This window comes from Bactrocera latifrons, unplaced genomic scaffold (assembly GCF_001853355.1).
Source record: "Bactrocera latifrons isolate USDA-ARS-PBARC rearing strain unplaced genomic scaffold, ASM185335v1 scaffold_1, whole genome shotgun sequence".
NCBI classification, from domain to species: domain Eukaryota; kingdom Metazoa; phylum Arthropoda; class Insecta; order Diptera; family Tephritidae; genus Bactrocera; species Bactrocera latifrons.
The window spans coordinates 4,831,764-4,857,281 of NW_017534407.1; positions in this window are offsets into that span (position 1 = coordinate 4,831,764).

Consider the following 25,518-nt stretch of genomic DNA (forward strand, 5'->3'; position numbering starts at 1 on the left):
GAAAGCACAAAAAAAATATAGTGCATATTATGAAATCCATTGGAAATGGAAGATAAAGTAACAAAAATTAATGCAAATATCTGGGTTTGGGAAGAGGAGCTCCCATGATTAAATATTTATGGATTAAAAACGGTAAATCTCGATTTCCGGCAAAACTAAAAGTCCGACATAAAAGTTGTGAGGCAGAGTTGAAGATAAAGAATAGGTCTGTCACTTTTGTATGAACACCTTTTGGACGTAACCTCAAACTTTATGTGAAGAAATCAAATAAAGATGTTTTTAAACTTATTAATCTTTTCATGTACACTTTTTTTTGCTCCGATTTAAAATTTTCATCTACCTTTTATTTCTTAACAGCATCTGAGATGGATCTGAACAATTCCATTGGACAATAACCCATGCCAAATCCCGCTAAATACGAAAGTCTCACTAAAAACTGAAGTACTAGTTGCGTATATACAGACAGACGATAGATAGGCGGACGTGGTTGAATCGACTTAGCTCGTCATGCTGATTATCTATAAAGAGTGCACAAGAGTGAAAAAATACGGGCATTTAATGCAGAATGTTTATTATCAATCGAAATAAACTTATTTCGCATTTAATTTTTGAAGATTATCTCCTTCAAATGTTGGCCGCGGATACTTCTCAGATGGTCCATCCGTTGATTCCGTTTTCCAATGACTCGTTCGAACATTTCGACTGGTAACTGGCGAATGACTCACATGATATTTTACTCTAATTCTTCAATCGGAGCGGGATTGTCCGCATGGACTTTAGACATTACTGATCCCCATGGGGAAAAGTCTAACAGTGTGATATCATACGATCGTGATGGTCATTCGACCATCTAGAAACTTGAAGTTATCTGTTATCTTCCCACCGAAGTGTTCTAGTAAAAAATTTTTTTGATTAATGCGATGTGTGGCAAGTTTCTTGTTGAAACCAACTGTTGCAGTTTACCGAGCTCTAATTTCAGCATCATATACTCGGTTGGCGTGATAACGGTAGCCATTGAAGGTTGCTTTATCATTTTTGATCATTTGGGTCGTACCCAGAGCCAAAAATTAACCTCACCGCTGAACAAAATTTGGTTCTTGGAGCCCATAGAGCGAAGTAATGTCGCTTGGGTCGAGCGGCTTCAATTCATAAAATGCGCCAAATAGTTCCCTAAGTCAGCCCGAATTGCTGTAGAGGCACCGAATCGACTCTCTACGGTCTTCGTCTCTCATCTACGGCTGCTATATTTTCTTCACCTGCGCGCTGGACGTGGCCTGTTCGGTCGAATATATCCAGTAATAATTGCTGAGTCTCAAAATGGGTGATGATGTTGCGCGTAGTACACTCAGTAGGCCGATTATGTTGGTCATAAGTTGAGGAAAGCGCGCGAAACACATTCTTTACACAACGTGAACTTTCGTAATAAAGTTTAACTATTTGTAAACGTAGTTCAGGCATAAGTCCGTGATGAAATGCCGAACAATACTGAAGAAGGCTATTGAAAAAAGTCCCTATACTTGGAGCATGATAAGTTTTTCACATCGATAAAATCACCAATGTCCCCAGATCGTCATTTTTATGCCATCAATAGAGTATATTAATTTTTTCATAAAGTATGTAAAGTTTATAAAAATATAGGAAGTATAGTTTTAAGAACTAAAAGCAGCTACCAAATTGTTTGCAGTCGCAAATCACATTTAAGACAACAAAGGAGTCGAACAGTCATTCAACTTGCCCAGCCGCCGACACCCCACTACCAGTTTTGGCACGTCAAAAGACGCAGATGTGCGCAAAAGACGAAAATACCGATACAACAAACTCAAGCAATACCGTTGCATATCGACTTTAGTGTCGCCTGTCAGCGCCGTCCGCCCTTTAGCGCACAGCGGCACAAAGCGTCAAGAAAAATCTTCCCACGGTCGCGAAACGCGCATGCTTTCCGCCCAACAACACAACAGCAGGCACAAAGACGTGAATAGCGCGGAGGTAAGGCGCAGAAAAATGGAAATAAAATTAAAAAACGCAAATCACTGCACACAAATCAGAAATAACAAATCACCCTCTGCCTGCGTGCGAACAAATAGGTACATTTACAGTTAGCAAAGGCAAAGGTAAGCAACCCACCCCGGCCAACGCGCGGCCAGAGGCACAGTGCGCATGTGCGCAACCCCCTAACTTTTGGCGGGAATCGTAAAATCAAGAAGACGAGAGACGAGACGTCATAGCGACACAGTCAGCAGTTTACCTATATGAGCGCATTGTTGCCACTGCGTCTGCGCAAACAACGGCGCAAAAGTGAATGGCGAAGTCTGCGCAGGACAGCAGCGCAGGATCGAAGCGATAGCTGTGTGTAGGTAGGGAGGGAAGAGGCGGTGAATAATAACAATAATAACAACGGTGTGGTGCGCATTTGCCACTTCTGCGCCGTGCGCCCATTTAGGGGTGGAACCGCGCAGGCGAGTGGTGCGCACTTAATACCGTTACTTTTGAAGTGCGCAAGCGAAAACTTTCTCAGCGTCAACAGGCAATAAGCCGCGATCAACAATCTGCAAATGGCAATGGCAATGTCAAGCAACAACTCGCGAACTACGGCTGGCAATGCGCACAATAGCGCGCCGCACAACAACCACCGAATTATATGCACAAAGACACATACATACAKAGTAACGTTTCTGCAGTAAACAAGCGGTGAGGCAACAAAGCGCCTGCGCACCCCAAAGCCTGCACACGGTTGTGGGCCGCTGCGCTCCTTGCCGCAGTCGCTCGTTACGTGGACTGCGTTGGGCGGCTGCGCAGTGCGTTTCGGATTGTTGGTGGCAGCTTATACTGCGTATTAACCGCCAATGCAACAACAACAATGCATGTCACATTCTACTAATAAATCGCTTCTGACACGCTTGACTACTGGAATCTTTAATTTCGTGCAACGCCGCCAGCGCAACAGACTCCTGCTGCACGTAACGCATGCGCAATTCATGAGCACAGCGATCTGCGCTTTCCTTACTGTTGGCTACCTTGGTGGCGCACAAACACATTAACTTCCTTGTTTGCGCGCTGTCTTGGCTTGAAACAGCACTTCCGCACCCCAGCGCGTCGGGGATGTGTTGCCAAGCAAGCGAGTTACGAGTCCTTGCGTCTTTTGTTTATGAAAATTGCTCGAGGCTATTGTATGCGCGTCGCAAAGGGCATTTACCTTCTCGCCTGTCAGGGCTAAGAGCTGAGATTTTATTGCCAGTAGGTCTGTATGTGTGGCTGCCCTAATGTCCATTTGTGTATTGCTTAATTTCGATGATTGTTTGCATTGCCTCCTGGCGCTTCTCGCTCTTTGATTTCTGAGCCTTCCACCCGCTGCGCTAATGGGTTCAGTCAACTGAGTGAAAGCTGCTTTGTGCGTGGTTTGCAATTATGAAGGCATTATGTTAAAAAAATAGTTTGAAAATTAAGTATATATGTTTGTTGTGATCGTGGGAAGCAGTTGAGCGCACAGCTGTCGTTAACTGCTAAAGATGTATAGCCACATCCCTTAAGTTTCCTCCTTAAAGTTTTTTCAAGACTTTTTAAAAATGACAACATTTTCATTCTACAAGTTATCAGTCAAAGAATTTTTGGAGCATCGATATTTACCCAGTATTTTTTTTACCCCCTAGGGGACTTATTCATATTTTCTTTGAACTATTAATTTTTTTGCATGAAATTAAATATTTTATTTCGAATTATTGGAATTTTTCGTTTTATGTCAAATAAGCATCACTGCGTTCGAAAACTTGTTGTCAGTTTGAAAGTCTTCACAATGCCACTCACATAGTGTCTCACGTTCCTAATACCAAAAAACTCGAAAAGCCGATTTTCACAAGCTTCTTTTGAGGCGAATTCGGCTTGACGTTGCCTGATGGAATACGAAGCCTCTCCTATGGCCCAAAGCTGCCTGGTTCTAGGAGATTTTGTCCTGCAGACGGTCCAATGATTGCCAATATATGACCGAATTAAGAGTTTGGTCGTAGACGAGCAGCTCATAGTAGATATTTCCCTGGCAATCCCACTAAACGCTTGGCCACTATTTATGAGAGCTCACCGAAATTCGACAAGAACCGTTTACACTTAACTTTGTCGTAAGTATCCCACGTTTCATCACCATTAAATATCAACCATTTTTAGACATCACATTAGCTTTTTCATCCCTCCATGTGAAATCCATTGTTTTGGATCGAACTTAGTACCTAACCTAACCATACTCTACAGAAAGGGATCGGTTTACTTGCGATTCAATAACTACTCAGAACTGGATACTCGGTCCATAAGATTTGCGTTAACTTTTGTGACACCCATACTTCGTTCCTCTTTTTGTATTGTTTAAATGTTTCCGAACTATCTTTTTGTAGAAGTTTTAGATTCTGGGCAATAAACAAATATTGTTACATTTCGATTCAAAGAAATTAGACTCCAGATGTTCGGATGTGTTCCGTATGTGATCAAGTACTTATCCTCGAAGGCCTGCGTTCAAAAACCAGTCCAGTTTGGCTGCTGTATATAATATAATAAGTGAAGTAACTGAAAAAATGTTCTAATAATTCTAAGGCATTCGGTGAATTGCAGCTGGTTAGACCCAACATCCAGAAATGTCAGCTGAGCATATTAGAAGACACAAAATATCAAGATAGATGGCGGTGGAGTTGAATTGGAATCTAATTCAATGATAAGGAGCGATCCGTCAGTTAAGTTCTGGTTAAAGAACAAGTTCCGAAAAAAGAAGTGTTTTTTAAATTAACCCGAACTTAACTGGCCAGTGACTGCTAACCAGACATTTAGAAAACGGCCCTTAAACTAATATTCTGTATAATAAAGGGTTTTCAATAGGGCACTATAAACGACGCAACATTTTTCCCGCTCTTTTGACATTTCTCTTCAGTAAAGTTTGCCATTTCATCATGAAAAGATAAGTGATTCAACAACAAGTCGAAATTATTAAAATATGCCACTGAAATTCGGAGTCAGTGATCTCAAGTTTAAGAGCGCTATGTAAAATTTATGGTAATCATAATCGCCCTGTCAGATCAACAATTGTGCGTCTAGTGGAAAAGTTTTAATCCACAGGCACAGTTCCAAAGGTTCCCGTGTTAGTGAGACAAGAAAAGTGCCGGTAGTGTCGAGAATATTGCTGCTGCTAGCGCATCAACTGAGAAAGACCCAAATCAGTCTCTCAGCCAAGTCGTTCTCAAGCGTTGGTCATCTCTGTGACGTCGTTGTGGCGAATTTTGCGAAAAAATCTTGGCCTACATCCTTACAAGATCAAATTGACGCAAGAACTGAAGCCGTTTGACTACCAGAATGTATGTTCGTGAATTGGGTTGAGCAACAACACGAAACTGATCCGTATTTTCAGCGAAAATAATTTTCAGTGATGGGGCTCATTTCTGGCTGAATGGCGTACTCGATGAGTCACCACTGCATCCCGAAAAAATTACGGTTTGGTGCGGTTTATGGGCCGGCGGCGTCATTGGGCCGTATTTCTTCATGATGATCAAGACAGGCACGTTACTGTGAACGAAAATCGCAACCACTCAATGATAACCGAATATTTGTAGCACGAATTGTATAATATGGACTTGGACAATATGTGGTTCCAATAGGACAAGCCACAAGCCACACAACGAATATTACAATCGATTTATTGAAACCCGAATTTGATGAACGTGTTATCTTTCGACTTGGTTCAGTCAATTGGCCGCCTCGGTGTAGCGATTTGACGCCGTTAGACCATTTCCTGTGGGGCTACGTCAGGTCTACTATGTTCTATGGCAGCAAGCGATTGATGAACTTCGTACGAGTATCGACTGTGAATTTGCCGCAGTTTCGACCGATTAATGCTTGAAAATCGTCGAAAATTGAGTTCAGCGCCTGGACTTCTGCAATCGTGTCCATGGTGGCCATGTAAAAGAAATCGAGTTCCGTGCATAGTGGCATCGATTGTACTTTTACAGGAATTTTTCACAGGCGGTGGGTTCATTATTATCGTAATTATATGCACTTACATATATCTATGTATATTCGACATTAATAACTTTAGTGTACATATGTATGTGTGTTTGTGCCTGTGTATGCAAATGTTAATGTGGCTCACGTTGTATGTTATAATTGACATTTAATTGCATTTATTGTTTTCTTTTCAGTGGTTGCTGTTGTTGTATTTGCTACAGGCACATGCAACCTTTTACGTTTATTGCCAATATTGTTGTTGCTAATATCGTTGCCAATCGGGGCATGTTTTGGTATTCTTGCGGCATGCTGCAGCTGCCTCTAACGCCATGCCACTTCAAGCACAATGCCACTATTGACATTGTATTTGTTATTGCTCTTGTTTTTGTTATGTCAAACGCTGTTATTTCAATTAAAGATGCAAATCAATGCATGAAATGCAATTGTGGCGTTTTCATTTATTTGCGCACGAGCGGTTTTGTTGTTGGCGTTGCAGCTATTGGTGGTGTGATTTTATTGCGAATAGAATTATAAGTGTTATTTCAATGCTCCCTTTTGCAAAACGGCAAATATGTTGGTATATAGTTATGTAAATATGTACAGATATATATATATACATATATTTATATATTCATATATAAAATTTGCATTTGTTGTTAATTTACGGCTCCGTTTGAAAATTATTAGAATAATATGTGTGCATTTATATCTGTCTTAAGCAATCTCCGCCCATTTAGTTGTTGTCGTCAGTATTATTGGCGTTGGCGGTTGTCAACGATTTTGGCATTGCTGCTTTTAATTTAGTGACAAATGTCAAGAAATTTGTCAGCTGCTGTCGCTTTTGACCACTACTCGTACTTCAATGTTATTAAATATGATTATACTTTGTATGCAAAAACAATTTTAACGGGTTTTTTACTAAGAGCGCTACAAAATGTTTGTAAATAAAACAAAAACTGTTTGAGATATCAATAAAATTCATTTCAAATTCTTTATTCCGGTGAAAGAACATTCGATGCCACTATGTACGGAACTCGCGCTAGCAAAAATCCAGACGCTGAACCCAATTTTTGACGGTTTTCAAGCATAAATCGGTCAAAACTACGGCAAATTCACGTTCGATATTCACTAAGTTCATCAATCATCTCTGGCTTGTTGCCATAGGCCATAGACTTGACGTAGCACCGCAGGAAATAGTCTAACGGCGCTAGCTACACCAATATGCTCGACGATACAGACACTTCTTTTTCTCACTGACAAGTGAACATTTTGTACTGTGCCTGAGTATTCAAATCTTTCCACTAGATGCTCAGTTGTTGATCTGATAGGTCACTAACTAAGAATTTCGGTAGTAAATTTTAATAATTGGATTGGATGATGTACATATATTTTTATGATTAAATGATAATTCTCACTGAAAAGAAATGTCAAAAGAGCGGGAAGAAAATATGACGTGGTTTGCTGTTCCTTGAAAAGCCCGTTATGTTAGCCTACGAACTTTTCAGCCAACCTGTTTAAGCTTTTCTTGACCTTACTTCGCTTCATGAAATTATTGAGCTTTCGCAAAAGAAAACTCTGTTAACAATAATTGAAGATGATAGAAGAAAAGGAAAGATCGTATCAATAAAAGAAAAAAAAAAAAAACAGAAATAATGGAAACAATTCCGCTAACCAAGTTTAATAGAGAAGAAATAACAAAAATACTTTTTACCAATAGGCCCTCATAAAAGAAGAACTAAGGCATGAAGAAAAGAAAACAAGAGACATGCACTTATATATTATTAGACCATCCAAGCCCTGGATAATTTAAACATATTATTTATTGAGCAAAAGAATTTCTTACAGGACACTGCAGGATACACAAAAAAAGATTGAGCTCCGATAAAACTTGTCGCTTCTGTGAACTAAAGTACAAGGATAGAATCTGCCCGTTTAACTGTTTAAATAAAACTGTTGATTAAATAATGTTTATATTTTTCATAATATRATATATTACATAATTTAATATTATAATAAAACGATTAAATTAATTCCAAAAAAAAAAAATAAAAAATTTCTATGAAAAATATAAACAAAAGTTTTATTAAAACAGTTAAACGGGCAGATTATATAAAACACAGATTTTACTAATTAAAAGAATATACAAACATAATATTCGGCTAAATACTAATCTATGAGAAAACGTACAGCCTTGGGCATTTTAGCTGCCGATACTTCATCATCCGTTATACATTCACTTCGATCAAGATAAGAACGCATTCCATGCACAGTTTTCTCAATTTCCATTAGTTGATAGAAGAACGATGATACATTTAGGACTCACGCAGCCGAGCCAAAGTCATTCATCAATTCCGCAAGCATCTAAGATTGAACGAAACAATATGAAAGAAGTAGAGGGTGCGCTATGATCGCGGTGTATATTCTCCCAATTTACCTATCCATATTTGTATACATCGGGGAATATCGGAAGGACATCAAACCCTATTAAAGTTCGTAGTGAACAGAAATCCCTTAACCTATGATAAAATTTTCGATCTGGAACAAAATTATTTTGTTACCCTTTAGCAGCAGTTTTTTGATTTTTAAGACATCATAGTAGTGTAAAAGTTTACAAAAGATAACTCAAGTAGAAAATTTAAGGGAAAGGGATGAATTCTTGGCTAAAGATCAGCTACGCCGTTCTGTAGTGTGTGCTTAAATTTTTTAAAGAGGCTCACATTTATGGTATTTATCTTGATATTCATCTATATAAGTAGTTCCAAGCGAAATTTTCGAATATGCTAGGGATCAGTTGATCATTATACCAAGAATCACGGATATTTTAGTATATTATCAAATCGAAATATATTAGGAAAGAGTCTTTGTACTGTGTGTGTTGTGGTTGCACAAACTTGCTTCTACAACGAACTAATCTCAAAGTTTATGTAAAACTTATACAACCAGTTGAATCTTGTGATTATATTATACCATAACTTCGCTGCCTTACATTCTGCTGCTTGGGTAATTAATGCAAGCGATTAACCCACGGATTATCAAACAGCAAATCTTGAGCAGACAAGTGGTTAAAATATGCACCAAAAGGAAAAACGCAAAAAATATAAACAAAGAAAAAGAAAATATATAAATGAAAGATATAGAAAGGGCAGCTGATTTTGCGAAATTGCGCACTAAAAGAGAAAAAGAGAGAAAGAGAACGCCAAATTAGCAGCAACACCAGCAGCCGTGAGCTCGTTCAGTAAAAAATTAAAAACCTTAATGAATATCTTGTATTGCTATAAGCATATAGATATATACTGCATACATACATATGTATATGGTTATGTATATGTGTTATATATCCACGCTTTTTTAAGCCTTTTCGTAATAAATTACTCAATGGCGAAAATAAATGAATGAATGAATGAATAAAGTGAGTGAAGCAAATAAACTGTTGAATGAACAATTTGTGTTGCGCTACTAAAACAAAAACAAATTGTAATTGATTACTGCTTATATTGTTGTTGTAACATATACATATGTGTGTATATGTCAGTTAAGTTTTTATTGCCTACTTAGTTTAGTGAGGTCCACACTGCAGACCCACCAGCAAATGTATGAGTGTATTTCTCTGATTTGTTGTTGTTGTGATATTACAAAATTAATTTCATTGTTGATTAGCTGGCTAAATGAGCCAAATGACCACCCAAAACAGTGAGAATTGTTAAGCAGTCAACACAAAAAGACAACAAAAACAACAGCTCATGAGTGTTGCGCCACGGAATAAAAGCAAAAGCAAAAACAAAAACAAAAAAGAAGAGGAAATTTTAGTGTCGTTTGCACCAAAGCTATAATACCCTTCACATGTGCATTTTTTAAAGAAAACAAGATTGTGATAAGATATTTAATTGGAGGATGATCAGCCAGATTGTAAGGCAGCTATATGCTATAGTTATTTGATTTGAACAATTTCCTCAGAGATTGTACCATTGAACTGGAGAATAATCCATACCAAATTTCGTAGGGATATCTTGTCTAATAAAAAACTTTTCCATATAAGAACTTAAATTCGAGCGATCAGTTTGTATGGCAGCTATATGTTATAGAAATCCGATCGAAACAAATAATTCGGAGATTACGTAACTACCTTAGATAATAATGCACGATAAATTTCGTGAAGATATATCGCGAATTGAACAAGGTTTTCATACAAGTACTTGATTCCGAAAAGTTCAGTACGGCAGCTATATCCTATAGGACACCGATCTCAACAATTTCTTTGAAGCTCATAGCTCTGCTTGGGAAAATAATTCGTGCCAAATTTTGTTAAGATATCAGGTCAAATGAAAAAGTTTTTCTTACAAGGACCAGAGCTTGGTCGGACAGTTTGTATGGCAGCTATATGCTATAGTGATCCGATATAGGCGGTTCCGACAAATGTGTGGCTTTTTGGAGAGAAACTTTCAGAACGATATCTTAAGAACTAAAGGACGAGTTCACGTATATAGAAAAAGAGAGCGAGACGCACGGACATGACCAAATCAACTCAGCTTGTCCCGTTGATCATTTTTATATATTTATTTTGTAGGGTCTCTGATGTTTCCTTCTGAGTATTATAAACATCGTGGCAGACTAATATACCCTTTTGAGGTATAACAACAACATCAACAAGAAAATACAACAACAAATAAGCATAATTTAAAGCGACATGCACAACACACGACAGCGATTAAACAAACAAAAGTTTTTTGCCACTTCGTTTTTGTTAGCGTTGCTTGCAGACATTGCTAGCGTTATGGTTGGGCCATTAGTATTACCTGGGCCAACACTTCGGAACTTACTAGCGTCATCAACCACGTGTTGTTGGCGCACAATTAATTTATTAGCCACTCTGCGCCAACAGCACGCTTGATTGACCGACCGCTTAAGTAGCGTCCGCTTTTGATTGGCACCCATGCAACCCTGTGGCGGCAAAGAGCGGTATGCGGTGGGCGAAGTGTCGCTTAGCAGCTTCCGCAGCGCGCACAAAAGCATTAAAAGCGTTTAATAAATAATTTCCGCATCAAATACGTTACTACTACTGCTGTTGTTGTTGTTGCAGTCGTGGGTTGTTGCCGACTCGGCATTACCTGTTTGTTTAGCCGCAACGGTGACGCGTTTGCTTTCTACGCTTTCCAACAACCAACGCGACGCCATCACCGCTGACACACACACACATACATGGACATACATGCATATATACATTTACACACCTCCATCTGTACACACTGTCCAGTTGCAAAAGCTTGCCTCGTTCACATCGCCACTTCCTTGGCAGCAGCACCGCTATGCGTCTGGTTTGCTTTCAACGAGATTTACTGTTACAACTGACAGTGTTGTCATTGTTGTTGTTACTAGTGGGTTGTTTGCAATTTCCCACGTATAAAATTAATTACGTGCTCCCTTTCGGCAGCAGTAGCAGCAGCCCTCTACCTCCGGTTGCCACACCTCATTAAGGCCCACAACGCAACGCGGCTCAACTGAAGTACCGTAAATCCATGCACATGCTAATATTTGTAGTGAAAAACGTCTGTTAGTGTGTTCCAGTGATTCGCTGAGTTGTTCGTTGATTGACCCGCCCGACACTGCCCGTCGTGCCCGGCCGATTCGTTGTTATCTAAATGCCTTCATTTATCGCTGCGAATGAGTGTGGCTGGCTTTGTGGTCCGCAAAATGGGTTAATATCTCGTGCAACATACCGGCATTGGATTACAAATCAAATGGTTAGTTTTTTGCTAAGTACTCACTCGTATATGTACACTGAGAAAAATTATTGGTACTCAAAGTTATGTTACATTTCATTGGAAAAATGAAGGATTGTACAAACATGAGGTCCTCATGGGAGAAGTGACACTGGATCCCATCAACTTTACATAGTTTATGTCCCAACTCTACAAGATTTGTACACAATAGTTTAGATTAGGTTAATAGTTCGATCCTAAGAGACATCTCACGTGGACAGGTTAGAACGACCGATCACTGTGGTACCTAAACCCCTCACAAATACTTACGCTTTGGATCCGGGACTAATTAAAACTCAAAACTCTGGCAATAGTGTCATCATTTTCATGGACACCTTCATTGATTCGAGCAGATATTACCTTCTTTCTTCCCTTTTTTACTAGATTTTTTCCTTCAAGCAGTCTAATATCACTTTATATTAAATGTGGAAAAAAAGCTTTTAATTTTATACTGTCGCTTTCATATAAAGGGATGAGCGCTATTGACAAAAATCTGACACATTGGATTGTCACTAGCTTCTTTTGAAGTGAGTTTTGCACTACCAAATTTATTCGCAATGAACAGAACTGAAAACAATAATCCACCGTGCCAGATCCAGACCAAAAGGTGGAACAATAAGAAGCTCCCAACAGAACTTACGAATCTTCTGGCGAGAGCTATCAACGAATTCGACCTGGCTTTGTTCAGATTTGACAACCGTTTGGTTCGACTTTCTGTAATAACTTCTATTATTTTATTGATATTTTCGAAAATTGGTCTTCCGGAGTGTGGTGTATCCAAATTAACGGAATGGAATCGGCAAACTAAAGATGCGCTTGATTAGCTCTTACAATACCAAAAATAGAAATACTATTCACATCATCAGCCGCCTGGCTTGGGGATTCACCTTCACCGAAAAAAAAAACACAAAATATGGTGTTTTTTCTTCTTTGCGGGTTGTTATAACGGTTATCTAGTCCCTGTTAGGGTGGTAAGGTTCAGTTTTCATTGAGGTCATCCAACGGTAGGCTCAGGAAACGTGATATCGTACCATACGGAGAGGGTTGTCAGATGTGTTGGATTAGCTGGGCATGCAAAAATGTGGTTAGAGTCATGCGAGGACTCGTTGCATGCCGGACATATATTTGGTTGTCAAAAAATTCTTGCGGTATTTTCGCTAGTTGGCGCTGAGAGCGCGTAGTTCTAGTTTTATTCGTCGCTTCAGGTCATGCTATACCTTTTTGGAAAGCTCATTTCACGCGTTAGCACGTGTTTGAATGATTGTCGTTTCCTTTAAGTCGTTCGTGAGTTACAGCGTCGCAAACATGTAGCAAAATAATAAATACAGTACTACTACGATAAAGGCAAAAATGCATCTCAAACCGCCAATAAAATTTGTGCAGTTTATGGACCCGATACAGTTTCCATTTCCACCGCACAACGATGGTTTCAACGTTTTCGTTCTGGTGTAGAGGTCTTCGAAGATGTGCCACGCTCCGGAAGGCCTGTCGTCGAAAATTGCGATAAAATCGCTGAATTGGTCGAAAGAGACCGGCATAGTAGCAGCCGTTGCAGCCGTAGCATCGGTCAAGAGCTGGGCATGAGTCATCAAAAAAAATTTTATGAGAAATTGATAATTGAAAAAAAATTCAATAAAAATACCGCAAGACTTTTTTGACAAACTATTATTTGGTATGTCAGGGCCGATTCTGGTTAAGTTGGAGTTTAACCTGCTATAGTATCTAGAACGAAGCTACGAAAGTGTTCTGGCATCAACTCGAACTCGTCGTAGCAATGGGTGCTGGTTTAGCTTCAAGTAAGCCATTCACTGAGAGACAGTCCGTAGAGGTGTTTATGGCTCTCCTGTGAATGATGGTCAATGCATGTCTGAAGTTCGTTGCTTCCAGCGTATTGTCTTACGTCGTGGATGTAATTAACGGAGAACATCTTTATGTTCCTGGAGGCAGCTCCCCAGCAGAAACTACTTGGAAACTTAACTGAAAAAATTCGTTTCTCACTGTGCGACGTAGTTAAAGACCGGACGGCCGATTACCTTGCATATTATCAACGCCGATTCTTGGTCTTTTCCCCATACTATTGCTGCCGGCTAGCGACTTCAGAATTTTATTGCGGTTCTGTACTTTGGCAATAATCGCGGTCGTATGAGGAGTACAGGCTGTCTAGTGTCATGCCTAAAACCTTAAGGCTGTTGACAGTCGGAATTTTAATGTCATCGATTACAATATTAAGGTCAAGCCTCTACTCTTTCGTCCAGTTTGTGAATATGGTCACTGTAAATTTGGAAGGGAGAGCATTAGGCTCCGTACAGTGAGAAAGCGAATAAGGTCGCAGAGATAGTATGAATAATAATAATAAAATAAATATTTCCATAACGTATTTCCACTATTACTATTTCTATAACTTAACTTTATGAAAAATTTTTCTGTGACTCTGACTTTCTTCTATAAAATTGTTTAAACCTCTATATTATTATTTTAAACTTGGTGAGAATTTTATAAAATTTTATATAAATAAATACAACTTTTTGGAGCTAACAGAGACAGAGGCTGATAAATATGATTTTTCAAAACACCAGTCTTCAGTTTATAAACAAAGCACTCTATTTATTCTTAATGACTTATAGACACACCAGGATGAAGTCATGTGTAGAAGTTTACGCAAGTGAGGAAGGTTCTCTAATTGTCATTCACTTGGGAGTGGCCAGAAATTATTATATGGCTCAGCAGCTCACGACTTCCATTCTTTGACCAAGTATCCTCTGGGTAGCAACATCCGTTTGTAGGCGAGCCACGTTAAAAACGCCCCCCTATATAAAATTACTACTCGGCTAAAGAAGAAGAAGAAGAAGACTTATAGTTAAAGCAAATTGAGATAAATATATGGAACTAGGCGCACTCATAAAAGCATAGGTGCTCACGAAATCATTGAGTATTTTTCTCAGTGACTTATCGCCCGGCAAAACGCCATAAAATTGCTATTTCCGGTCTATGTGTCGGTGGTCTTTGCGGCGGGCGCTGAATGCCCGACAACGCTCCGCAGGCTATTACCCTTCCGACCTACTAGACAAACGTACATTTGTAGGAAAAAACTTATAAAAGAAAAGAAAGATGAATTCTTGCCGCTGATTGCAGCAATCAACTGGCACAATCAATAAAACCAGTTCACTCTATTATGTGACTGCGGTGAGCTGGGCAACAATTTACGATGCAGTCGCTTGCCACAGTCGTCGCACAGTGCCGTACGGTGGGACGTTGAAACAACAGCAGCAACAATAACAATAACAACAACAACAGCGCTATCAACAAGATTGCCTGCGGCTCCACCAGCACCCGCGCCGTAACACCTGTTGCTTCAAACGACGGGGGCAACAAAGTTACCGGGAATTCATCAATGAAGCGCTGCCAATTGCGGCCGAAGAGCGTACAAAGCATAAAACAGAAGAAAACACAGACTAGAAATGAGAAATTCAGGCAGCGACGGCAGAACTCGGTCGACGATGGCAATAAAAAGTCGAGCAATAAACACCGAAACAGTTCAGAGCAGCGCAATGTACATATTTCGGAAATTGATTTCCATCAACTGTGGCAATGGCTTACAAGCGAACCAACGAAAAATACTGCAACGGCTGGTTGGTGGTGGCAGTTTGAGGCGGGCGCTCGCTGTCGGCTCCGGATCGGGAGCTGTGAGCTGTGAGCGAGCGAATGAGCCATGAAATCAAAATTAACTGCAAATGTGGCACGGAATGCGGCGAAAAGTTGAGAAGTGCGCGGCGCGCGGTGAAAGTTGTGCTGCTGACAGCTGCCTAGATGTGTATGTGCCGGTGCTTGGTCGTTTAACCTATTGCATTGCTTAGCTGCCTCGCTGGCTGGCGGTCTATTAGCGGCGTTCCAGCTGGTAGTAAGTCGTTAAAGTTTTTCATTCATTTCATTCAATCGAAACGATTAACTTCAGCTTGGGAATTTTATTTCTAGCATTCTTTTTTCCTCTATTGTAATCGTGCATGCCCCACACTTTTATAATACCCTATATGTTAGTGTAGTTTTGTAAAGTTTGTAAAATAAAAAGGTTGAAATCTCGTTCAATTATAAGCGGCCCAATAGTAATCCGAAAGAGCACTCCGATCCATTTCCACATCAACAACAGCTTGGCTGAGATGCCGTTTCCTTTCCAGCTCATCAGCTTTGCAGTTGCCAGTGAATCTGTTAAAGTCCAAACAAGCCTTCTCCAGAAGTAACTCGTTGACACGTAAAAAGTGATTGATGTCCCTCTGTTCCCAGTTAAAAATATCAATCAAACAAGTAAAGAAGGTCTAACTTCGGGTGCAACCGAATTTATACTCTTGCAACTGACAACATTCAAAGTCAGAGAAATACCTTAAGGTTCAGCTAGTCAACCAGAAGATCAGAATCTATATAACTCAAACACTGACCGACATATTCGATAAAATCTTGGTTAGAAAAATGACAATCTTTATCATCATGATTATATATCATCACCTAAAATGCAAACTCGGTTGACGTAACAACACTTTCCATAAGTTTACGGGCGAAGAAAAACGTTTTAATAGAAACTACAATATATTGAAACAATTTTTGAGTTTGAGTTATGAAATGGTTATATATTGGTTATAACTGAAAGGGGGAGCCTAAAATTTTGTGTATGTTATATGATGTAGTGATTCGGAAGTAATAAAAAATGCAATTTCTATTCTTTTAATGATACGTTGTTTTGCTTTTTTAAATGACGATATGTATTATATGGGACTTGAGGGTACTATCAACTCGATTTTATCCATTAAAGTAAGTAAAGAAACACTGTTATCAGTAAAACACGTTCTCTTATTTTCATAGAGATAACTCACATCTTGACCTATATACATATGCGGTATAAAGTCACCCGGAAGCTCGAAAATGTTTATATTTGGAGTATGGAGGCTAAAGAAACTATAGATCCGATTCAACTCATATTTGACACACAGTCATACCGTTGTCAGGAAAATATTATCAATAAACTCCTATTATATATCTCACATGATGACCGATGAACAGTTTTATGTTGAATTCGAATAATTTATGATCATAAAGTGGAAGATGGAGCCATGTGTGGAAGTTCATTGAATTGAGGGAAGTTTCGCTGATTGTCATTCACTTGGAGGTTCCCAGAAACGATTCTTTTATATATGGTGATGGTAGCTCACGTCTTCCGGTCTTAGACCAAAGTCCTCTGGGTTAGTCGAAAAACACACGTGTTTGAAGGCGAGTTAAAGTTAGATCCCTGCCCAGAGTTGTGGCTGGGTTTAGAATACGTTGGAAAAAATAAAACAGCCTCTGATGAGAGCTCATTGCCCGACCAAGAAGATGTTCGAACAGCCATTACGCGTCTGTTGAACAACAAAGCGGCAGGGACCGATGGATTGCCGGCCGAGCTATTCACATACTTCGTTAAATAGTTGACAAGGAGCATTCACTCTCTTCTTTGTAGAATATGGTCTCAGGAAAGCATGCCTGACAATTGGAATTAAGTGTGCCATGCCACAAACCCTACAACCTACGCCAACTAACGTGTAATAAGGCTCATCAACATCACATGCTATATTAGGTTCTATCGAGCGTGTTGTGTGAAAGACTGAAGCCCACCGTCAACAAAATAACTGAACCTTATCAGTGTGGCTACAGACCTGGAAAATCGACTATCGAACAATTTTTCACAATGCGCCAAATCTTGGACCCGTTAAAGGAACAATTCTTCGACAATTTTAAAGTCACCTGCGACTTGGGTGCCATGTCACTGTTGAGAGTCACAACTTCGAAGTCGTAGATAATTTTTTCTACCTTAGAACCAGCATTAACACGGCGAATATCGTTTTCCATGGAACGAGCGGTCGTCAAGTCGTCAGAATAGATGAACAGAGTACTCGCCGGGGAGAGCAGAGGTGGATGAAAAAACCAAGTTGACCACTTGGCTTCACCTGGAGTCCTCAATTGGCACCAAAACAACGAAAAGGAAGACCGACTGGCGCGCTGCTGTAAACACGGTTATAAGCGCGTAAGCGTTGTCTACGCCAATAAAGAAGAGGCAGGTGGCATGCGCCAAAGGCATCATTCGTGCAAATTTTTATACCGTTATATTAATTGATTTGTGTACGGAAAAGTGAAAGAATCAAACGGAATATGACAAGTAGGCGTGATGGCAGACCGACTTCAACCATTTTCGCACTGTGACTTAAGAATGTTAGAAGAATGTCACGCCCAGAATTTTGTTGAAATCGGACGGCAATTTTTGAGATATGTAATTTTACATAAAAGTGAAGTTTTTCTTCAGAATCTGATTATAAGCAAAGAGCTAATAAAATGAGCGGAATTTAAAGAAACTACTTAGAACAAATCATAATTATAGTGCCATAAGCCATAAGCCGCTATCCAGATATGATAGAAATGTATAATATTTGTAAGAAGTATGTTAGCATGCACGTTTAAATATCGAACAAAGCCAATCGATACAAGATCTATTACAAGAATTTAATGACTTATTTTTCAAAGCAAGAGACAAACCTTCTTGTACTCATTTTAGAAGTTTTTATTATGGACTTATGGATCACAAATAACGAGGATAATTAAAAGAACCTCACATAATTTTTGTTATAAATTCCTTGGGGTATGGTACTAAAATGTTAACCTTTTTTCATAATGACATTTCGTTAGAATTAAAGCATATTTACATATTACTATAGCACAAGCTAACGCAGTAATGAAGAAAGTTAAAAACTGTCATCAAAAACTGATTTTAGCCAGTTTCGTTAGCTTGACAAGAATTGTAGGAACAAAAAATTAAAATTATTTGGTGCCGTAAAATAGAAATTGAGTCAAAATTTTTCTAGCTTTCCGCACCGCCCGAATTTAGTGCGAACTTAATACTTTTTTTTTTTTTTTTTTTAATTTTCCCGTTTTTATTGATCGAAGGCTACAGCACTGTGGAAGCCAAGCTACCACAATGCCACCGGCCAATCAGCACACATACACAGACACACATACAGACAAATTAGACAAGTAATCAGCAGCTGTTAGACTCGCAACAACAATAAAGCGATGAGCCATAATATTACTAATAGAAATCAGCGCATCTTTAGGCGATGCCCCACTAACTGCCTCAATGGCACCTAACAACCGCTACTTGCACCGCCCGCAGCAAGCAGCTCCCCTATCCTCTCTTCACTCCTTACCCGCCACACAACTGCTGACCGCTGACTGCTGCTGCGGCGGATTACAGCTGGGCTACTACTGTGTCGCTGCATGTAAAATGCTCCATATGCGTGGCATTACGAGATTAGCTGATTGTATTGCCGCTGCTGCTACTTGTTGTTGTACAATATCTTATATTTACGATTGTTTGGCTTATTTGAATTTCCAGCGTTGTTCACGAGCATTTCGACTTTTATATGCCACTTCAAATTGCCACTACAACTTTTCTTTCCCACACTTTTACGCAGGTGAATGCGCGGCCCATAAAATCATAATAATAATAACAACAACAACCACAAAGAACATACATTTTGGCTCCCGCGTTGCCTACAACGGAAGACTGGCTTTGCTGTTGTTGTTGTTGGTACCCAAATTATATGGTAATCGCTTATGGCCGCTTGCTCACAACGCATTCGAATGATTTCTCAAATATTTTAATAGTTTAATTTTGATATGCCACCCCGCCCCCTTGCCACCGCTCAGGCCAACTAAACGCTTTTGACCTTCAGGCTGGTAAGCAGCAGCCAACTTCTTTATCGCTGATCGCTTTTGATGACTTTCGTTCGACTTAAGTTTGATTGCTGCCACAGTGAAATTGATTTTTACGTTACAACAACAATGCTACGTCAATGTGTGGGAATGTGTGGGCCATTCACCGTTGCGCGCTGGGCATTTTGCATATAATTTTCAGCGTTTCAACGGAGTAACTGGTAAAAGTGTGTTGAAATTCGATATGCGGGCGTAACGCAGAATCGTTGCACCGAAGTGACCATCTAAAATGATTGCCCAAAAACGTTGACATTCATACATATACATACATACAAATGCCATATACATCCATAAATGTACATAAATTATTCCTGAAATGTTTCTTTCTTCTTTGTTGTTATTCGTTTGTGAAAATCTCCCGTCAGCTGTCATTAAAATAACAATAATATTAGTATTTGATATTTCGGTGTCAATCAGTGCACCTAATCGCCCCCCTTCGCATAGTAAGCACCTGACTGCGCTGATCGTTCGCCTCATTATGCTTTTTGTGTTGTATTTTTCTGTAAAATTCCTGGCTTCTGCTTGTTTTAGTTGTTTTTGTATGCGCCTACAGTTAGTTTATGCATAATTAATTGAAATAAATTAGTCTGGTAAAAAATATCGCATTACTTGAGAAATTGCTTAGCGTTTTTTACTGCTAGTATCGCTTGAACTATATGACAAACAAAAGACTTAAGCGACAAACTCGGTAATTATTTCATTGTTTTGCTGCGCTGTGGATATAATTTCAAGTAAATAGTTTACTGATTTGCAGTTAGAAATACTTATAGAGAACATAGCCTCAGATATTTATATCCGGTTTAATAGAAGAGTCAGTAGAAGACCTTCGTTTTAAGCGCGGTCGAATATAGCGAGTGATAAATTTAATTTCTTGTTTAAAAATATTAATTTAGAATCTATAAATCTGTACAGATATACCCTTTAAATTAAAAAAAAAAATGTCTTAAGTGACCGACTCTGCGTTGGGGATAATATTTCCTAAAATAATTATTTTCAAAAATGAGCATATTGTGTACATTAACAGCTCCATATGGACAAAATGAAGCTCGGGATAGATTTTAATCATTTTCAACACACTGTTCTACACCGTAGGCATATTTTGCAAACTCATATGGAGATGATGGGATGAAAATCTTTATAAATGGTACACTATTTCAGTTAGATTCTATCTCGATATTGAATGGATGAGGCCATCCATTGAATTTCACCTAAAAGTTCATAGTAACATTCCCATTTCAAATTTTTTGAAATGATTTATTCAAAAAAAAATTATTTTTCTGAGTTGGTAAGTCTGTTGTCAGTTACTATGCCAAATATAAGCGCGAACCAGTTTGCTTACCGTAGTTGCTTAAGTCGGCATACCTCAGTAGTGCATTGCGATTTTTACAATGGATAAAAATATCGAACAAAGAATTTATCTCAAATTTTGTATTTGTAACCAAATTTCGTGTTCGGGATCATTGCAAATGTTGGAAATAGCTTATGGTGAATTAGTTTTATCAAAACACAAACCTACGAGTGGTGCAAAGCCTTCAAAGACGGTCGAGAGCTCTTTGAAGACATGCCTCGTTCTAGAGGACCTACGACCTCTTAAACGGATGGAAATGTTAAAAAATTTAAGGATTTATTTAAGGATGGAAGCTCGATCGTGCGAATTCCGATCCCAAATTCATGGAGAGCATTATAATTACCGCTGAGATATGGGTTTATGAGCTTGACATGCAAAAAAGTCAACAGTCATCGGAATGAAGGGTAAAAAATGAGCCGAAACAGAAAAAAAAAAAAAAAAGCACGCCAAGACCTCTCAAAAATCAAGGTGATGCTCATTGTTTTTTCGATATTCGTGGTTAGGTGCATCATGAATTTGTTCTGGAGAGACAGACATTCAATAAGGAGCTCTATTTGGCTGCATTGAGGCGTCTGCGTAAAAACATCTATCAGAGAAGTCGAAGTTGTGGAAGGAAAATTCATCGATAAATACTATCAATCAACTAGATTCGAACCCGTGGCACCCGTTTTCAATCGTTTGAGTAAACAAAAAAAAAATTCGCTGCAGGATCTGAAGGCCGTCCCAAAAAATGTTTTCAAAAAGTGTTTCGAGGTCTGCTAAATAGTTAAGTGTATTATATTTAGAGGGTATCTGAAGGTATATGAATAACTAACTATTTTCCGTTTTATTTACAATTTCCTGGTCCTATTTTGTTTTTATTTAGTTTGTTTAGTTCTTGATCCGTAAATTATTTAAGGAACTTAAAAAGTAATTTTATTTACATTACTATCATCGATTCAAAGGAAATGACATACAGTAAAGCTTTGAAGTATATCAACAAACTTATTTACACTATCGTATGCACTGAAATAAATTTTTTTCTTGGGTCATTGAAATATTACTTTATCAAAAAAATTATCAGCAATTACTTCAACATTACTTCTATTCATTACAATAGATTAATAATTCTATATTAAAGATCTAAGAGCTTAAGGACAAGAAGCACATTACCGAATTCTAACAATTTATTTTACCTTCAACAAATTCAATCGAAAAGACTTTGAAGATCTGAACGATTCAATCGGGTTAGAATCGGTGTGACATAAGTACATGTACGGTTTACTGATATGAAAAGAGCCTTAAGATACAAACCACCATGGTAGGGAACATTTGTTGTGAAGGAGCCATAATTGGTTTTCTTTTTGGTTGGCATGACAATGAACAAACAACATCACATTTTCTCATTGGGTTGAAAATGTCAAATTTTGTACCGAAAAGTAGCGGAAAGTAAAATTTTTTTTTTTTTTTTGCTCCATGGTACCATAAGGAACATACAAAAAATGGTTTCAACGGTTCAACGATAATGAATTTGATATGAGAATCGACGAACGTGGAAATCCATCAAAAAATATGAAAACGACTAAGTGCAAGCCATATTGGATGAAGAAGATACTTTGTGTCTAAAGCAAATGACAGCCATGTTAAAGGTTGCACACCAAGACATTTGAAAGCTATGGGAAAGATCGAATGGACCAGAAGACACGGCAAAGTAGTTCTATTACATGACAATGCACCTGCATAGAATGCAAAATTTATTCATGACACAATAAGAGTACTTAGCTATGAGCTGTTATCCCGTGCATCGTATTCACAAGACTTGGACTCCTCCGATTACCGTATGTTTTCTTCACAGCGCCACGCATGGGCTGAGCAACATTTCGATTCCTATGCAGAAGACGCAAACTGGGTGATTAAGACATCCTACTCTCGGAGCTGCAGTGTTTTCACCCGGCATGACCTAGCTACAGTAGACGCTGTCTCTTAATTCGCTGAACTTTGTCAATGTTCACGTGTACCTCGTTGAGCTCATTGTCCCATCGACTACATCGCCGTTCGCCGTTGCCAATTCGCAAGGTACCATAAACCTACCGCAGAACCTTTTATCGAAAACTGGACGAAGATGGTGAGTGATTTATAGAATTTGGCGTTTGTTCATCGAAAAAGGATCTTACTATTCAATTGCCTATTAAGTCCAAAATAACACCTGTTGCCTAAAATTATTCTGCGTAAGATTCGAAGAATGAAGTCATGTGTAGAAGTTCACGCAAATAAGGAAAGTTCTCTGGGCGCTATTCACTTTGGAGTGACCAGAAACGATTCTTTTAAATATTTCTCAAGCAGCTCCCGAAATGAAAATAACAAAACTAACTCGAATGAAAGAACCTCCTTTTGATGACGACCATTGAAAAAGCATTCAGGATTACGATTTAATGGCATGCGCCTTGCAAATATATAAGAGTTACCTCAAAATTTGTAAAGTAGTATTAAAACTCCCGGACACCGACTACGAAGACTTCGTTGACTATATACGACTTTATACCGAAAATTTGTGAATTGTTTTATTAAAATTTAGAACACATATTTTAGTACTTTCTCAGGAAATGCCTATGCCAACTGCTTTATAATATGATGCTGACCGATCTTTTTTTCCAGCATTCGATGAAAGCGATGTGGAAAGTTTCTATTTTCAACAAGACGTTGTGCCGCCTCATGATTCACGTCTAAAGTTTGCTTGTAAAAGCTCGAGGGCTGGTTCCTTTCGATACATGATCGAGTCATCAAAGCCACCAAGCTTATACAATTTAACGCCTTCAGATTATTCTCTCCGGAAGTTTATTCGATTTCATACAATCAGCAAAGCCCGAGGTGCTCGAGTACAATACTGAGCACGGCTGGCGAAATTCCAGCCGAAAGCAGCACCAAGTCATCGAAAATTGGCGTAAAAAAGTTGTGATATGCAAACGGAGCCGTGATGGGCATTGGGCTGAAATTTTGTTCAAATAATAAAAAAATAGAACCCTTTTTGACCAAATTTTTATTTCAATTTAAGATCAGTTAAGTTTAGTTTAAGATCCCAATAAGAAAATATAATTGAAAACAATGATATTAATACCTGGACCACCAAGCCTGCTCACACATCAGTAGAGTATGCAAAAAAAATATTCTTTCTCGAGTATGCAACAACAACTATAACAACTTACTGTGTGCACATGCCATCCTTCAAGCGCAATATTTCTCCTCTTCCACACTTCATTGTTCCGCAATTTATCGCACTTCCTCAGAGTTTTACTCGGCTGCCATTAGTTATAAGTGCCAGCACTCGACTTTATTCTATTTTATTTATAATATTGTACAACAACATAGGCACTCGCAAATCTGAAATTGTAAAACCTTTAAATGCGAATTTATTTATTCTGAAGATCTTAGCTTTTAATTCATTGGAGATTTATGTTGTTGGCCAAAAGCAAACACCTGTTGCACTCCAGCCAAACATACACATACCACACACACACACACACACAGGAGCAAATTTGCGCTTGCAACAATAGAATCATCTATGCAAATTGTGCACAAATAACAACAAAGCCGCAAAGGTAGCACTTTACCGACCACAGCAACGAAAACAACAACAACACATTAACAGCAAAAGTCATAAATTCCAAAAACAAAGAAACGCCAACAAAAACAAAGTATGAAAAAGATTTTCTGCAACATTGTCAACACACACATACATATGTACCTACATACTTAATAGTATATGTGTGTTTGTTTGTTTAGTGTTATTGTTGCAATTTTCTGTGCAACTATGAAGTAATAGCCACTCGTAAGTTGTGCCGAACAGCTGTGTCGGGCAGCTGAGGCGCAACAGATGCCGAAACAGTTGAAGATTACAGTCGGTATACACTCTGTGCTCGTCAAACGGTGGCTGCGGGGTCGAGAGACGCATGGCATACCGGTGTGTTTGCTCAGCCCAGTGGAGTTCATTGTATTTTCTGCTGGTAATTGCAATTATTTAGTTGTTGATTAGTTCATGAATCAGGTAAAACATTTTCTGTGGTGGCATTTGATTAAATTATTAGAAGGTCGCCTCTTGCCTCTGTTGCTGTGTGCATAACTGTATGTGTAGTATGACTATGCGAGTATTTTTATGTGCTTTTAATATACATGAATAAGAATGCTTTCAGTGGTAAGGACTGTTGACATTAGGAATCGCTTAAATGTTATATGAAACAAGTAAGGAAGGGCTAAGTTCAGGTGTCACCGAACATTTTATACTCTCGCATGATAAAGTGATAATCGAGATTTCATTATCCGTCATTTACATATTTTTTTTTTATTTTGCTGTAAAATTAATTAGATTAGGTTAGGTTACGCACTGAGTTCTTCGTGTTCGATATCAGGGACCTTGAAAACTTATAGTCCGATCACGACAATTTTTCCACAAGGGATACCTCAGCTCAAATACCGTATTTGTGTAAAGTTTTATTCCGCTATCATCATTGGTTCCTAATGTATATRTTATACAGAGAAGGCATCAGATGAAATTCAAAATAGCGTTATATTGGAAGAAGGCGTGGTTGTGAACCGATTTCACCCACATTTCGTACGTGTCATCAGGGTGTTAAGGAAATATTATATACAGAATTTCATTGAAATCGGTCGAGAAGTTCC